Here is a 17,698-nt window from a genome sequence, read left to right as displayed (position 1 = left end):
AGCTTTACACTACATATCTCATTCACCCATTCACACACATTCATACACTGATGACATTGGCTGTCATTCGACAGCTGTTCATCAGTTTTTAGGAGCTAACCATTCACACACATTCACACAACGATGGCACAGCTTTCAGGAGCAATTTGGGGTTCAGTATCTTGCCCAAGGACACTTCGACATGCAGACTGGAGGAGCCGGGGATCAAACCACCAATCATCTGATTAGTGGACGAGCTCCAAGCTGTGGCTGAGGAGGTAGAGATGGCTCTGTTTGGTTATGATGACACAGCCAGGACAGGCTGCTTTTTCAAGTGTCTGAGATTTTATTTGTTCTATTGGATGAAGTGACTTAGGCTTTGAGTAAAATAATGATGCTAATGGCAAAAGTGCATGTCAAAGTGCAGCAGCGACTGCAGCAACAAGATTTGAATGAGCTCACTGAACCCAGAGCGAGGCTAAAGAACAATTATTGACTGACTAATCATAGCTGTACATATATGACAGAGTATTAGGGCCAGACATCGACATTTCTATTTGGCATTTCAAGAATTAAGTCAAACCAAACCTTTGATTAACCTCGTTTTTTGGAAAGGTGAGTTCAATTTCACTACCCACAACCAGGCCTGACTATTGCCAGACCTGTTAAATCAGGAAATCACTAAAATAGAACCTGACAAAGTGAAGTGCCGCAATGCAATGTCATTGAAATCTATCAGTTGGTGAAGGGTTACAAAGCTACTCCAAAACCTTATTTTTGTTTTACCAGCTTAATGACCTGAGTATTTGGAAGCATATGATACACTGGCCAGATCGTCTATAGTCTCCCACTGTGTGCAGAAAGGTCATTAACAGCAAGCCATTGTTGGGCTTGACTTCATTCACATGAGTGTTTATAAATACAGAAAATGTAATGCTCTGATCAGATAATGTGTTTCTAATTGAATACAACTGCCTCCGAATTTTTTCATTAGCTGTAGCTCTGTTAAGATTGTCAGTAACATATTTACATGACATTGGATAACGAATAAAAACTAATTTAAGCTCATTTAGGGTTTAGGGGTTCTATTCACAGAATATGTAAGGAATGCAATATGTCATTCATAAGTGTGTATGATAATCAGTTAGTCATTTGTTAGAGTACAATCAAACAGTGGCTCTGGACACTGTTTCCCACAGTCCTATTCACTGGACATTTAAATCTATTCACATCTGTTCTGCATTCATAATTTTGCATTACATTAACATTAGCACACATATACAGCAGCTATAGTTTGCAGCAGATTACTTACATCTATCATTTGGCAAAGAATGTGTCCTTATCTCCAAAAAAAATAAAAAATGGAACGGCTTGATACTAAGTTCACAAAGTATTAGCTGATGAAATAATCAGACTCTATGGAATGGGTGAGGTATGCAATATACACTTGCTGCCAGGCTAATCGACTATCACTCTCAAGGCTGGATTTGGCCACTTCAGTTGGTGAGGAGCTGTGCTCTTTTTGGTTTGAAACACCTCTGGGCATTGCTGATTGATTACAGTATGTGTGTGAAATACATTAAGATTTACCTGGCAGTGGTATGTTAAATCAGTACAGTGTAAATTTATTTTTCAAAGGCTTGCTCGAATGCATCAGACGCTTTATGAGTAATACTTTACCAATAAGACTTATTATATTAATCATATTTTATAATTTGAGTTTGGTGATGCCAGTAAAGTAAGCTGCCAGAAACTAACCCAGACTGTACAATTTGCAGCCTGGTACAAAAAACAGTTTTGATCTCTATAGCTTATTTCCCGGTTCATGACATCTGTACTGAGGGTGAATTGGATGTGACATGGCACTCTAAAAAACTGGCTGATAAGCTGGCTTTATCGAAACATGCTATCTTAAACATGTTTATTCCTGCTATGCAGTTGGGCATTTAAATACGGGCACCTATGGAGGTTGAAATGTTCTGTAGCCAGCCACCAAGCAGCTACTCAAGGGAGGGTTTTTTGGCACTTCCACACTGGCTTCATTTCCCAGCCCTGGAGGTTGCTGCCTCGTCACATCATGCCATGTTCAATCTTTGTTTCTTCGAATGGAAAAGCGTCCCAGAGCAGCTAGGCTGAAAAGAGACTTGACATAGCACAGTCTAAAATGCAGAGTTATTCAATATTCCTCAATTTACAGAATCAGAAACACATTTGTGTCCCATGCCTAAAATTTTGCCCAGGGTTACAGTACCACACAGGAGGAACTCACGTAGCTTCCACTTCTCTTGCTCTGGATCTTCCAAATGAAAGGCAGTGTGGCAGTATGGTTGCTAATAGGTAATTATCCCAGGTGTTTCAGTTTAACAAGTGATCCTATTAACTAGTGACTTTGTACCGAAGGCGCCCCATTGTAACCATAGCATTGCTATTCAGCTGAAAGTTGCCAGCTAACAGGGTCACTTGTTAAACCCAAACACAGACAGACCCGGGAAGCAGAAGGAGAGTGCAGGTGATTAGTACAAACAAGTCCTGAGTTATTTCTTCACCACCAACACTGTGGGTGGGACATGTAGTCATAATATGTTGTAGAGACAGTGTTTATTATATATATTTTTTAAACTTTTGTTCAGCATATGAATCATACGCTGGTCAAAGCTGCCCATACACAAATGCTCCTCAAGCCTGACTGTGCCAGTTAGCATAAATACTCCCTCGTGGCTGTTAAGGCTATATCCTCACATGACACTGAACTAGGATCACTTGCTCACCTCCTCTTGGCAGCGGTGCTGGATTGTGCAGTGTGATTTGTTTCTATGGTGATTTGTTAGATGAAACTGGATCTGCCAAATAGAATCCCAATTCTCTAGTCTTTTAGGGTTCTCCTCTGTGAAAACTATTTAATAATGTATTGGGCCAGGTTTTTGTCCTCAGTCTTTAATCGTAAGTTGCAGTAGCAGGGAGTGCAACCCTGTCATTGCTGGTCATTCCTAATTTAGGGAATAGATTGCATGGCAACTCCATTATAGTTTAGGTATGGGTGAGGATATCAGCTATCATTAAAGGTAGGTTTATCCAGGTTTCCATTTCTGTTCAATCCTGTTGCATTGTATGATTTTTGATTATACATATTTAGAATTTACATTTAAAGCAAAAAGAGAAACAAGTAGATACATCCAAACTTTTGGTAGCCTTTTTGAGAAGTTTACAAAAGTTGCAGTGACAATGGAATGGCAAATAGATTGTAGTTGCTGACTGTTTTGAAACATGGGCCTGTGGACAGTTGGTTGGAAGCTGTGCTGCCTCCATAATGAGATTCAGAAAGGGCCGTGCTGGTGCCTCAGCCAGAGGGCTTACCCAGGCTTATCTGTGATAGAGAGTGATAGCAAGAGTGAGAATGGGGAAAGAGAGAGGGGCATTCTAGTATAGACACTTGCCTTTCAAAGTAAACACTTGTGTTAAATATTAAAGGCTGCTGTAAATCAGTGAACATTCGTGACATTTTTAAATTGAGTATCTGACATTGTCAAAACGGACTGATCATTTAAGTCTGCAACTACCAATTATCTTTATTAATCTGTCAATCATATTCTCAATTTATTGATTAGCTGTTTGGTCCATAGAATGTCATAAATGTCCTAAAGTCCTTAAATGTCTTAATTTGTCCACAACCCTAAGATACTCAGGTTACTGTCATATAGGATCAAATAAATCTGAAAATATTCACCTTTTTCTTAAAAAATAACACAAGACAATCCATTATCAAAGTAGTTTACAATTAATTAGTTAATTTCATAGACAACAAATTGATCAATCGACTAATCGTTGCAGCTCTACACACTGTGTTCCAACTGTTGGAAGAGCAGTGAGGTGAGTGTGCGTCTTTTCTTTTGAGTATGGACTGTGAACATCGATTAGCCAATCTAGCTACTATTGGCCACAGTTGAAGACGTGCCTGAGATGTTCTCTGTCATGCCTGGATGCAGTGGAGCTAAATTCAATGTGCAAGTGCTGAGAGATTTCACTACGAAAACTATACAGTTAGCACTGTCAAAGTTGAAACTAGATCTTACACAGATGATGTGTTTGTTCATAATTGGCTTAATAATGTTTATGTAGCTTCAGGCATATATACACACATTGTAAATGCAACAGAAGCAGCCAATGGACTTGTATAAATGGACAGTATAATACAAAAGCCTTTTTTGCTTCTTTTCTTTTCTTCTTTTTAATTTTAACACTAAATTAACACTGCAGATGTCACAACTGTGAAATAACATATGGTAATATATGGTAAACAAGAAAAATGTATACAAAGCAAAAAGTTGTGTTATAGCCATGATGTTTGTTCCATTGAATTTATGGAACATGCTTCTGCTACACTTCATGGTGGGAACCACACATGCAGATATCATCAGTTTACCTTCTCCTTGCCATAGCACAGATTACTACAGTAGTTGAAAAGAGCTGTTCACTGTATCCCAACACTACCTCTGAGCAACATAACTGATGGCCTCAAATGCATTGTACTAATTAACTTTTCTAAGGGTACATCTGTTAATTTAAAGGCACTCCAGAGAATGTTACTAATGTGTACAACTGTAAACAAAAGCAAAATGAGGCTACTTTAAAAAATTTGAAATGTACATTTAACGGACATATTGTGCCTAGTTTACAGTGTTTCTGTTTACCACATGATTCCATATTTGCTGTGACTTAGCCTCGATGTCTTCCATTTTCTCATGATAATGAGTTAATTTAATTTGTTTTCTCAAATTATTTATGTCATTATCTTGGGTTAACTAATGTTCAAGATTCGAGAAAACAAAAAGGAAGTCTAGCATATTAAATCATTGCAGGAAACATCATTCAGTTTAGAAAAGTCAGAGGGACACGAGTATATTGATCAGGTCAGCATGTCATGACATCAGGTGTCACTTAATCTCAGGTCTATGACATTTGATAAATTTTGTCATTTTGAGAAAACAAAGTTTGAGAGATAACGACAAATAACTCAAGATGTTGAGAAAAAAAAATGAAAATGACTTGTTATGAGACAAAAGAAGAAAATGTATAAATGCATGATCTTAGGGCTTCCATACTGAATGAGGAGGCATGACCAAACTTGACCACACACACTGTCCATGTCAAATTGCGTCACCACAGTATTGGTGTTAAAAAAATAAAAATAAAATGCCTGTCTGGACAGTTGTAGTCGAGGTGAAGTATTGGAGGTGTGCCATTCTGAGGGTTTGAGAGAGAAACAGTGAAAGGAAGGAAAGGAAATAATGCACTCTGTGCACACTACCTTGGTGTGAGTTGGTTTGTTTAGTTCCAAAAGTGTACTTTTTTTTCTGGTTTAGAAAAACAACAACAACAACAACAAAAAAACACTCTGACACTGTTGACATGACTCCCCAAGGTACATGCACATGATGGATGGAATATAGTAGGCAAGTGACCCTGCCAGAGGCACTTTAACATTTGGCTCAGAGCTTTGGTGACAAGGTGCTGATTAGATGCGACCTTGCATTGATAATATCAAGGTCAACATCCTCTTATCAAAACCAGGTGCACATGGAACCCATGTGTAATCTGCATACTATTTGTCCTGTTACAGTTATACATGACTGACAGGTTACACTGTGATTATGCGGCGGGGATCCTAATTAATTAATTGAACGTGCGGTTGAACATGTCGAAGACAAGCAACCTCACGTGGACAGTGAAGTCCAGGCTTAGTGAGATAATTGCTTGGCTTTAGTAATGTCAGTTATTCACAGTAGCTTGTGTGTAAACAGCTATTGTTGACATTCAGCTTTGAGTACATGACCAATCGACGATGCAGAATGGTCTCTCAGTAAATACATGTGGCGAGGTGAGATACTGTATGTGTGGGATGCTTTTTCAGAAACATTTCAGAATTTTGTTTCGTGTCTAATTGTTCATTTTGTTTATCGTGCTGTACCTTTGAACTAGTAATCACAGAGTATGTACACACAATGATAACAGAATTTCAGGCAATTTGTTTAGGTGGTTAATTATATAATTATATAGCTGCTAGTGCACATGTATTGTCCTTGTTTCCATGCAGTGTGCTGCTCTTTCTCGCTATTTTTATCTTCCTCTTCAGTCACTCTTGACAGCTAGCCAGCAACAACTACTGAACAGACTCCACTAAACAAAAAAGTCAAGAGAAAAGAGAGATGCAAAACGATGTAAACTCTGGGGATATTTAGTAATCAGGTAACTATGAAGAAAGCAGATTAGACTGCCTCTTGGCTCAGTGTTCTTTTCCATGCTGCTGCGCCTTTTCTTCATATCTATTTAACTTTACATATTTATCAAGCGTTATTTGTTTCTCTGAGGAGTATGGGCAGTGAACCTTTCTGTCTGACATGGCTGGCAATGGCACAGCGGTAATTGTGAAGAGCTAGGGAAGAGCATATGCGTGTGTGTGTGTGTGTGTGGAGGTGTGTGTGTGTGAGAGAGGAAAGGAGAGGAGGAGAGAGAAAACGAAAGGGTGGGGAGGTGCAGTGAGACGCAAGGGAGGGGGCATGTATGAGGGAGGGTGAAGGCGAGAGAGAGAAAGACGGAGCGGGAGAGAACAGGCGGCTTGCCTCATTCTGCTTCTTCCTCAGCATCCATTCAGCCTATTCCGGAGTGCAGAGAGCTACACAACAGAAGAAGAGAAGGAAAGGGAACACAAATCCATTGAGGAGGGAGGATATCAAGGAAAATAACATAACCAGGGCTCAGTGGGATCCACTATCACCTCTTCTAGCTTTGGCAGTGGTGTCTGAAAGTTTCCATCCAGGGGGGAAAACCCTCCCCTTTTTTGTGGGGATGAACAGTGGATGCTGAATTTCATTCCTGAAGGCAGGAGGAGATCTGTGAAGACCGGCTGGATTCACCAGTATTGGAGCTGGTAGTGCGCAGCAGAAAAGATCCTACAGTGCCTCTTTCTCTCTCCCCACCTTCGCTCAGTCTGTCACACACGCATTTTCCAGTAGAATACATAACACTATTTCACTGTGCCGAGGTGGAATATCTGGGAAAGCAACCCAAAAAAAAAATAATTCTCCCAAACCAGGGGAGTCAAGGGGAATGGATTACGTACAGAATCAATGAAGGACATCTTGATCACAAAAAAGTAAGTTCTAATCAGAAAAGATTGGAATTTCGATTGGGTTCAGATTCTGAAAGACTTGAAGGATTTTTTGCCCTTTTCTTTGTTGTGGACCAGCACCGAGCTTCAGACAGCTTATCTTGTGGAGTATAGGTTTCTGGATGGTATTTGAAGGTAAGACGGACTCTTGTATATTAATAGCACTCTCCAGGTTTTGGAGAAAAGGGGCTGATTAGGGAGCCGAAAAGCTCAACGTGAAAGATACAGCTCAAGTGGGAAAGGGGAAGGAAGATGGAAAAGGTGTGTGTCTTATCCTGGACTGTATCTAGTCAGTTTCAAAGTTGGAATAAATGTCTTAATAATACAATAAAATGTCCCAGACCTCACAGAGGATATGATTGCTATTTTGGCTATTGGATCTCTACTCCCCTCTGCAGAGAAGAATCTATCTATGTGCATCTGCATACTTGTGCATGTGTGTTTGCTGAGAGGGGGAGATGCCTGTCTGCAAAGCAATTCATCTTTTTGCTTCCCTGCTACAGAGCGGTTATCACCAGGGGAGGCTGCTAGTGGATGGGGCATAATTGCGGTCGCTGTTTGTCCTCGTCTTTGCAACAGCTAGTGTCTGCGAGCGCAGGGAATTACTTTGGTACAGTGGCCACATTTTATTCATAATGGTGAGTGCCTCTCTGCATTTTAACGGCTGCTCTGTCCCTTTTATCTCGGCTCGCAGAGAACTGATTGTGTCCACTATTACACTATCTGAGACGCCCTACATTATACCTTCACCTTCAGTTTCTATGTGTATACAAGTTTGTGTGTGGGATTGTGTTCGAGCAATGCATTTCTTTCTGTGTCTCTTTAATCTCTGTTTCTCTTGCCCCCTTCTCTCCTAATGGGGAATTGATGATACAGTAATTTCTTCATAGCTCTCGCTTGCTAAGTTCCCTTTCAGATAGAAATGTTTCAGGAGGCTGAAGGATAAAGCAATACAATTGTGTTCTCTTTTTCAATACGCTGCCCTCTTGATCAATACCAGACAAGTGCAAGGCTACCTCCTTTTGTAAGGCAACGGTTTAAATATTAATGATTGCATGAGCATCCTGTTGGTCCCCTGAAATATTTAAAATAATTGAATAATAAATAGCCTGTCTAAGCAGCCAGAACCCAATTTTGTCCTGGGCAGATGATTATAACCCCCCCCCTCATGTAACATGCAAAACAGTGACCATTAAATGCCTTTGCCTCTGGATATAAAAATTTCAAAAGAAGTGTCTCCTCTTGCAGAACATCCACTGGGGGGAAGTGGAGCCTGATGGGAAGTTGATGACAGCTCCTGTGTATCTGGCACTGACTGGCTATAGGTGGCTCAAGTCGCCAATTGTTCCACTGCATATACAGCTTGATTGCAAAGAGCTGCCGTGCACAAATATTCTATTGAAATCACATTTACCATTCAAGAGGCGTAGTATGCAAGTCCTTCCTCTTGAAGATGCAGAGATACCTCTCATCTGCTATGCCTGCTGTATTCATTTATTCTAATGAGCTATATATGCAGCATGTATATGTCAAAAATGCATACTAGCGTGTGTGTATATAGGTGTTTTAAGAGGGCGTGCGAGAGTGAAAGGGAGTTTCTGAGTGTATCTAGTGTGTGCGTGGGTGTGTATTTGTCCAGAGCTCTGAGCTTCATCCCTTTTGATGTTTTATTGAGTGTTAACTATGGTAGGACTGACGCATTGCCTTTGCTCTTCCTTGTAGTTCCTTTAACTCTGAATTAGCAATGCTGTGTCTGCCTCTTTCTGCCTCTTTCAGCTCTTTTGGATTTGGTAAACGATTTGGTTCAGGCACTGTATATGTGCACTGGTGCAAGACTGTGTGGGTGTGTGGGTGTGCTTGTATACATCTGTGTCCATGTGTATAAGCATGATGGGTATATGTGCACTGTGGCCATGCATACAGGATGCATTTGAGGTGTGTGCATAAAGGCCTTCCTGTGTCTGTATATACTGTAGTCTGTTTTTTTGTTTTTTTCCTGTTTTTTTTTTCTTTTTTTTCTGCCATTTCTGATGTTAGCAAAGGAGCCAAAGACAAGGCCCTCCATTTTCAGTGATATTATGCATCCACTGAATCACAGTATGGACGGAACCTTCTTCTACCTCGTGATTATTCAGTGATGTTGACAGCATGATCACATGGGGGCAGAAATCAGAGGAAGCAACTTTGATGGCAACAGTGTTGGCTTTTTGATTTATTACTCACAGAAACGGAGTTTGAATCAGTATGCATGCACGCCGGTAGGCAGCTGAAATCTGACACACCTGCTTCCAAGTATGATAAATCATTTGCAATCATGTGTGCCTTTTTAGTTTGAGATCAGCAGGACATCAGTCAATTATAAGATTTAGCAAATAGGGCCTAATATTTTAATATCAGTTTTTATATTGCTATTAATACCATGAGACTTCATATTGTCAAGTAATCATTCAGTAATATGAATATTTTATGTATATAACTATGTGTTATACACTTTATACCTAAATATTCCATTCCTCATTTAGTTAGCTTTAAGGGCACGCCACACAAAGTCACAGCCTGTGGAATTAAAAAGTTTATGCGAGGTATGTGGAATATCTAGTGCATTGTTTGTTGAAGTGGTGAATGTAAACTGAATCTAATCCCTATGTTAATGGAGCAGTAAATTGTCTCTGTTATTAAAAGAAATGAAACAGAACAGATGACCTCATTAGAATCTTTCATAAAGATGAGATGTTTATGGGGGTGGTCCTAACTTCTCTCTACTAAAAGTAAAGACTTTTCTTTAATTTATGTGTTATTAAGTTTGACGCTGTCAAATGTGCGAATGTTTTCATTACATTACATATCACCTTTTTTGAATCTGTCAAAAGAAAGCAGAAAATGGCAGAACAAATATATGTGTTAGTTGATACTTGATAAGCAAATTAAATCTGTGAAAAATGAAGCTGAGATTGAAAGGAAAGATCCAGTGTGTAATATTTACGTGGATCTATTGGAAGAAATGGAATGTGTTTTTTATAATTATGTTCTAATTAGTGTATAATCACCTAAAAACTAATTGTCATGTGTTTTAGTTACACTAGAATGAGCTCTTCATAGCTGTATAAACCCCAGATGGGGTCTTTCTGTATGGAGTTAGCATGTTCTCCATGTGTCTGTGTGGGTTCTCTGCAAGGTTCTCCAGTCCAAAGACATGCAGGTTACTTGGTTAACTGGTGACCCTACATTGTCCACAGTTGTGAATGTGAGCATGTTTCTCTCTGTGTTGGCCCTGCGATGAACTGGTGAACCGCCTCTCGCCCAATGTCAGCTGGGATGAGCTCGAGCCCACCGCGACCCTGAAGTAGATAAGTGATTACAGGAAATGGATGGATAATTTTTTTATAGCACTTAACATTTTTTTGATAATATTTGAAAATGTGTTTAAAATATGTGACTTGCTTTGTTGTTAAAGGACAGAGAGCTCTGTCAGAAACAAGGCCTGTACCCAGAAGCAGAACAGCATATTTTTAGCCTATCCATTAAGGACATGGAAGAAAAATCAATGATCACAGACTGAAACACTGGGTTTCAAATTTAAGTTTTTTTTTTTTCCCCTCTATGACCTTTGGATACAGTTGGGAATATGTACTTTGTAAATATCATATTCTGAGTTGGTCACTGAAAGAGTCCCATGAATGCAGTTTCATTTATTTAAAGTAAACTTAATTTATTAGGTAACTAATACATTTATGGTTTGTTTTTCTCTAGTGTCTGGGAGGGATTATTAGTTTTCATATTTATATTGCACATCTGTGTGCCTTTACCCATACTTTCAATTTACAGGCCAATAATATGTGTTTAATTGTTGCTGTCACTTAGAAACACATTAACATGCTCAAGCTAGCTATCATGAGCCACACATCTGTAGCGTATATATCACCAGCTGACTGAGGCAAACAAAAGAGCTTATTTTAAATTAGAGGTCTGGTCAGCTGGAGACCAAAGCCGTGAACGGATTCGGCTGATCTGTTGTCAGCCCCTTTTGAATCCCTGATGAGGCGAAACACAATATGCTCCAACAGCTGGGTCATTTATGCAATATGCTTACTCATCATGGTCGACTGCCACTAAAAGGCGGGGGAACGAATTCTGTTTTAATAGAGTATGCTTTACAAGAAAAAAAGATTATTTTAAATGAAGCTCATTTATTAACTTACAGAAAAAAAAGTCAGGCATTTACTATGGTGGATTTAGGGGAAGACCTCTGCATAAACAGGACACGTACTGCACTCACCATGATCTTATAAAGTGATGTCAGTGAAGTATAAACCAGAGGTTATTTTAGTTACAAAAGAGAAAAGGTAAATTGTGATGTACTTAGTGACTGCTGGTGGCAGTGTAGCCCTTCTGGGATACAGTAAGCAGGAAGTGGTTGTCTGAGGCATGAGGACTGATCTACAAACAGCTTCCATCGACAGTGACCTTGCTGTCTGTGTCACTTTGCAGCGTGACATTCCAGGGCAAGCTGCCGAGGGCAATAAGTGTCGTGCCACCTTTGGAAAAGCCCCTTTCCGTTTGTGTCAACAGAGAGTATTAGTAAGGGTCAGGGGTGAGGTAGCAGACTAAGAATAGAGGGCAGAGGACGTTGCGCCATGTGGCAGTTGAAGTAGAACAAGAGGAAAAGAGAAAAGTCTTTTGGGCTAGTCCCCTGAGAAAAAAAAACAAAGATCAAATGTCCCAAAGCAGTTTTAGCGGCTTATATGAAGACATCTTCTATTATAACCTCAGCCTGAACTTTTGCTTCCCCTAGTATACAAGTCTTCCCCTAAGCAACCAAGCAAGTGCTAAGAGCTGTACAGTATCTGTAACCAGAAAGAATCCCAAAGTATATCTGGCATAACCTGAGTTCTGAAATGCCACCTTAGTAATTCAAAGTGATATGAACACAGCTGATTTTCACACGCAGAGTTTCATATTGTAATGTAAGTGTAAAAAAAAATCCACATGCAGGTGAAATTGCAAAAGGTGCTGTTGTGATGGGTGATATTATTATACTGGTGCTAGATTTGCCTCCATAGCTTCTTACCACCAGTGTATAAATATGCTGACAGTCAGTTCACTTGCAGTCTCTTGTCTAAACAGTGGAGTGCAGTGAAGTACATGTGTTTTATGGACTTTTACATCCTTGGCTGTGATGTTTTACAAATACCCTTTGTATGTAAGTGTATGTAAGAGGATACCTTTGTGTCTTTGTACCATGCATATTATCTTATGCTATGTTATTCATTGAGTATTCATCAATTAACCAATACATTGTTGAAGCTACAAACATGCAAACACAACAGTTAAACCACTTATGTGCCATTACTGACCAGTCCTTTTTTAAATCTAATTAAGGTTCATTAAATATTCACACAGTAGAATAACCTGCCTATACCCTAATAGCAAGGAAAGACTGATACTGGTTCTTTTCTGGCGAGGCCAGTGTTGAAGCCATCCATTTTGTGTTTTGCCTCCATCAGCCACTTTAGGATGTCCTTACAGTGACTTTGCCACCCCCATCCTTTCACCACACCCTCAGTTTTCAGCTGTGAAGCAGGGTATTTAGAGTATTGACCGCTTTGCTCTTTCCATGATAAGAGAAATGCTGCATCTCTTGCATCAAGGTGAGGGGCTACTTACATATTCAGCCCCTCATTATGTGTATTGTTTTGTTGAGCTTTATCTGTACTCTCATTAAATAGGGTATCAATATTAGAGGAGCAGATCAAGGGATGAATATCAAGGTTGGGGGAATTATTCATTTAGCATTTTTACACCAAAAAATAAATGTGTCTATGGATTTGACAAGACCAGACTTCATGTTCATGTGATGTTTTAGTAAATAATAGTATTAGGCAGACAGCAATTTCATTGTATCTTTGAGCTTATGTCATACAATATCCCCACTAATGTGTCACAAGTAGATCTGGAAATGTCAGTGTGTAGTCTTTTCACTTTAACAATAGCTGAAATGTCGGTACATGGATACTCCCTCTCCCTTTGAGGGGACTATGGACTCTCCAGCAGCACTTGTGTCTCTTACATTGGACAAGCTCCCATAACCCCATTCTGCCCAACTATGAAAGGCTTACAGCAGGACACCGGTCCTGCACTTGTTAGTGCAGGTCACTGATCCCAGGCTCCTTTGGGCTCACAGCTCATATAGGATAAAGTACAGCTTGGATGTTTGTTAGTTGCTTATGCTTTAACGAGTCTGTGGAGTACGAACTCCTACACACCGTAAAACCCCACCAAGATCAGAAGACTTGTCATTGTTATGGGAGAATGAAGTGCCTTATTGCTCCAGATGTTGGAAGTTCACACAATGATTGAGGAGCTTTCATCTCATGGTGGGAAAAGGTTCCAACATGTTTCAATGTGCGGTTAAAGAATGAAAGAATACGAGACAAAGTTGAGGTCATCCAGAAAGGAGAAACTGGGTCTAATACAGTAGTTATCATGTCTATAATTGGTGTCCCTGTCTTTTCAGAACCTAAGTTTCAATTGTGACTATTCTATTGGTGTATAGGAAGAAAAGAAAGATGACACATGACTGATTCCTGCACAGGCACTGAAATTTCCTATTATACCTGCACCGTTCTATTAAGATAGTGACAGTTGGCTGCTATCCACTAAGTGCAACCAACCCAATTTGATAACGGCATTGCTTCTGAACTCACATATGCTGCAGTCACCTCCTGCTCTATTTCAGACTTTTGCATAACCTGCCAATAAATTGAGAGGAGGGACTGTGATTCAGTGTAGCCCTTTTTAATTTACTGCATGCTTCTTTCTTACATTCCTATAATCTCAGATGGCTGTCAGTTGGTCGAGAGACTCATTAAAACCTTTGTCATGTCGTTGCTCCTGGGCTGGGGGAACATACAGAGATAAGAACTCATTCTGCTCTCCCAGCTTCTCTCCCCTTCTCATCCCTGCCTGCTCAGTGTGTTACCAGAGGTTTGACTGTCAAGTGGAAAGCTTTCGACATTTCGGAGTCTTTCAGGGAGGCGATGAAGGTTTAGAAGGCAGCACATAATCTTCTGCCTGCTGCGATCTCACTCTTGTTCGCCTTTTGCTTACAGGGGGATGTTGTCCGATGATTCAGTTGTTTGTCTGGGGCAAATGTGGAAATGTGTGTGAGAATATGAGTTGCGGGTTTATGCATAGCTATTGAAGAGATGCAGAGAAAAAGGGATTGTAAGGATCCAGAGTGTACAACTGAGTGAATCTTAGGACAGGAAGTTGTAGTCTCCTGACAAATCAGCTGTACATAAATAATGCACAGAACATGTCATATTATTAGTAACTGGAAGACTTAAACTGACACTGATTCTGATAGACGACCCCAAATATGCCACCATGAACACCATGTAGTTATAACTGCTGGTTATATATGTCATTACTGGGTTAGATTGGAACATTAATTCATTATGTTCTTGTGTATATACACTTTAGTGGCTACAAGCCATCCAGTAGGTGTGAAATGAGATGTCATTTGTTATTAACATGACATTTTCTCTGAAGACACTGCCTGCCCACTGTGGCTGTTGTTATACTGAAGAGATTCATAGAATTGAAGACCTGACATCACTGATAGATTCATAGAATTGAAGACCTGACATCACTGATGTCATTTGTGCTGTTGACATCGACAAGCGACTGTATGTCACCACCAACAAAATTGCAAACACTTGTTTTTGCTTCCATTTTTTTCTGAGTTGAAGCAAATATCTAAGACTTTATTTCTCTCTCTGTCAACATATTTTAAGAGATATAAACCTTTTGTGCACATAGAAGTCTTGGATCCCCCACTTAAACCCATAAAAAATGGATATCACTCACGGATCTGTGAGCCACACTGTATAAAGGTCTTCACTAAATGGCACATGGTAGCTGGATCATAAATGGGTCTATACTTGTATATATTATATTCAGACATACAGACTATGGGATATAAATGAAATCACATGTCATTTTGAATAAAATTGTGGATGAGCTACCTCTCCTCTGCCACCTTTAAAATGCAGGAAATGCATGACAGATTAAACATGTCCTCAGAAAATGCTCAACACAGTGTGAGTTCAGCTCGCCTGCCACATTAGATATTGCAGAGACTTCACCACTCCTGTTTGAGCTGGGAATTAAACCTCCGAATTTAAACATTGACCTTTACTTGCAAGTATACAAGCACCACTGCTATTGTCAACATGTGTAATTCCCAGCCTTGGATGCCGGCATACTCGCTGTGAATTATAAATCAATGAGCATGTATTAGTGTAAAATCCCCCAACACTTGGGGCTTTGCTTGTGAGGGAAGAATGAATAGGAGGGAAACATGGGTACCACAGGGGATGCCAGGCTGTCCAACTGTAGGTCTGCTGGTCACAGCCTGGAGCTCGTCCATACAGATACACAGAGAGAGGGGGCTTATGTAGCACTGGCTCTGAAAAAAGCATTCCTTTTGTGTTTCGGTGTCTGTGTGAGTGTGCCCAGATTTGCGTCAGGGAGTTTTAGGAATAGTTGCATCCTATATAACCAACAAAGGAAAAGGCACTGTTCATAATATAAAATGTCAAACTAAAAGTCCATGTTATTTTTATATTTGTCCATCTGGTTATTTGTCTGGCAGCAACAGTGGTGTGGAGTCATTGCAGGAGGGATAGGCTTGGTTGAAGCAATAAAGATCACCAAATACTGTACAGATAGTCAGCCTTCATCTCCCCAAAAAGAGGAAGACCACACATACTGAAGATGGGCTTGATCAAGTGATCTATGTGATGTGCAATGCAAATACAATGAAGAAATGGCTGCTTAGCAACAAAGATGCTGCCCATGCCATGAAAAAAGGGGGAAAAAACGCTGAAAAAGCATGACGTTTTTGGTTTTTGATAGATTGTTCAGTGAGCATGAGAAATGTTCGTAGAAAAACTCTTTGGTGTGGATATGACCCACACTGTATCTTAGCAAGTTATGGTCCTTGAGCAACCATAATGCGTTTGAACCTGTCTGTCTTCTGGAAAACACGAGATTACGTCTGAGTTATGTAAAGAAGAGGCATTGGATGGCAACATTCTGACTGAGTTAACCTGTTTGTAGTGGAAAATCAGCTTGTTCTGCTTGGCAATGCAGCACATGTATGTTCATGGGAAAACAGTCTTATACCGAATGTAAAATATTGGGGGAAAAAAACTGTTTTGAAAGATAAGTAATGGTAATTTGTATTACAATATAGCAGATTATGAATTTCAGCAATATACTGCCTTGCTTATGACACTATATCTTAAAGTGGTGTAGCTATGACAGTATTAACTTAAATTTAAGACATATGTGTACCCTAAAGGCATCCCACCATCGCCCACACAAACCCAACACACATGCACGGACACATGCATAAAAACACATAGCAATTTGAATAATTTAGAAGCTATGAACATGTTAAGATGCATTCTTTCTAAAAAAACACCCAACAGAAAGTAATGTGATTATTGTACATGACTGCATCGGGGAGTCTGTTCAACATGTCTGCATTACATAAAAGGGGGATTGTGCTTGGTTTTCTTTCAGCTAATTAACAACCTAATGACCTGAGACACTAAAATGTTAAAACAAAATCACCATATTTATTGTTTTATCGTAAGTAATTTATACGAATACGCGTTGAAAGCAACGTTCCACATGAGGTAAACTCAGAGGCAGATTGCACAGTTGATGATCTCACACTTATTTGCCCTGGAGGAAGAAAAAGAAATGACTTTCAACAGCTTACTGCAGTGGTATATGTATGGCTTATTGAGGTCTGAAAGGTTGTTAAAAGCGCTTTCTGAGCCCATAGTTATGATGGCATGGTACCCTGTGTACAGTGAAGTTGAGGAGTACATTATCTTGACAATTACTGCTGTAGAAGAGATGATGAAAGCCTTTTACCACATTGTTTTGTGGCCACTGCCTTTGGTCCACAGGGCTGCACATATACTCGGCGGCCCTGGTTTCCTCTCTTCCGGTGCATCACCCATCTAATCCCGTTACTGTTTGTGACTCACTACTTTCAACTGTCGGGCGGAAAAAAAAAAAAAAAAAGTGCATAAATAATGTATTCCTTGGGTGTATCCACCCCCGGATCAATGGCAATACAAAGACCATCTACAAAGACGGTTGGCTCAAGGCCATATTTGATCACTTCCACTGCGCACGATCACTGCTCCCTTTTTTGTCAGCCCGTCGAGACTCAATTATTTCCAAGTGTTTGTAAGCTATTGTTGAAAGAACACGAAGTGAATATTTAAAGTTGGTGAGGGGAAGAAAAATCTTTTGATGAGACATGAAAACAGCAGATGGATGGTAATAGTGAACTGTTTAACAGAGAGAGGAGGAGAATAATGTGATGCAGCATCCCATTCCTCATAGGGATACTGGGAAGCGTTCTATGCATGACAGCAGGCTAGCCTCTGCCGTATTCATGCAATATGAAAGAGGGAAAGGACAAATTATAAAGCACTTGATCATTTGAAAGCAGCTGATAGAGCAGGT

The 17,698-nt window shown here is 39.9% G+C and overlaps 1 protein-coding gene across 2 annotated transcripts in view; it reads left to right on the top strand.

Annotated features, from left to right (window-relative positions):
- Positions 1-6,540: 6,540 nt before the first annotated feature.
- lingo2 (leucine rich repeat and Ig domain containing 2) overlaps positions 6,541-17,698 on the top strand; it is a 218,189-nt gene continuing 207,031 nt past the window's right edge. The window contains exon 1 of one of the 2 annotated variants that reach the window (XM_027279439.1): positions 6,541-7,129. The gene's annotated coding sequence lies outside the window, so the exon portion shown is untranslated. Of the gene's footprint in view, positions 7,280-17,698 lie in introns of both variants that reach the window. The other variant, XM_027279435.1, reaches the window with a different exon arrangement.

This window comes from Larimichthys crocea, chromosome I (genome assembly GCF_000972845.2).
Source record: "Larimichthys crocea isolate SSNF chromosome I, L_crocea_2.0, whole genome shotgun sequence".
Taxonomy (NCBI): domain Eukaryota; kingdom Metazoa; phylum Chordata; class Actinopteri; family Sciaenidae; genus Larimichthys; species Larimichthys crocea.
The sequence above is the reverse complement of the archived record's forward strand: the minus strand, read 5'-3'. Positions and strand labels throughout refer to the sequence as shown.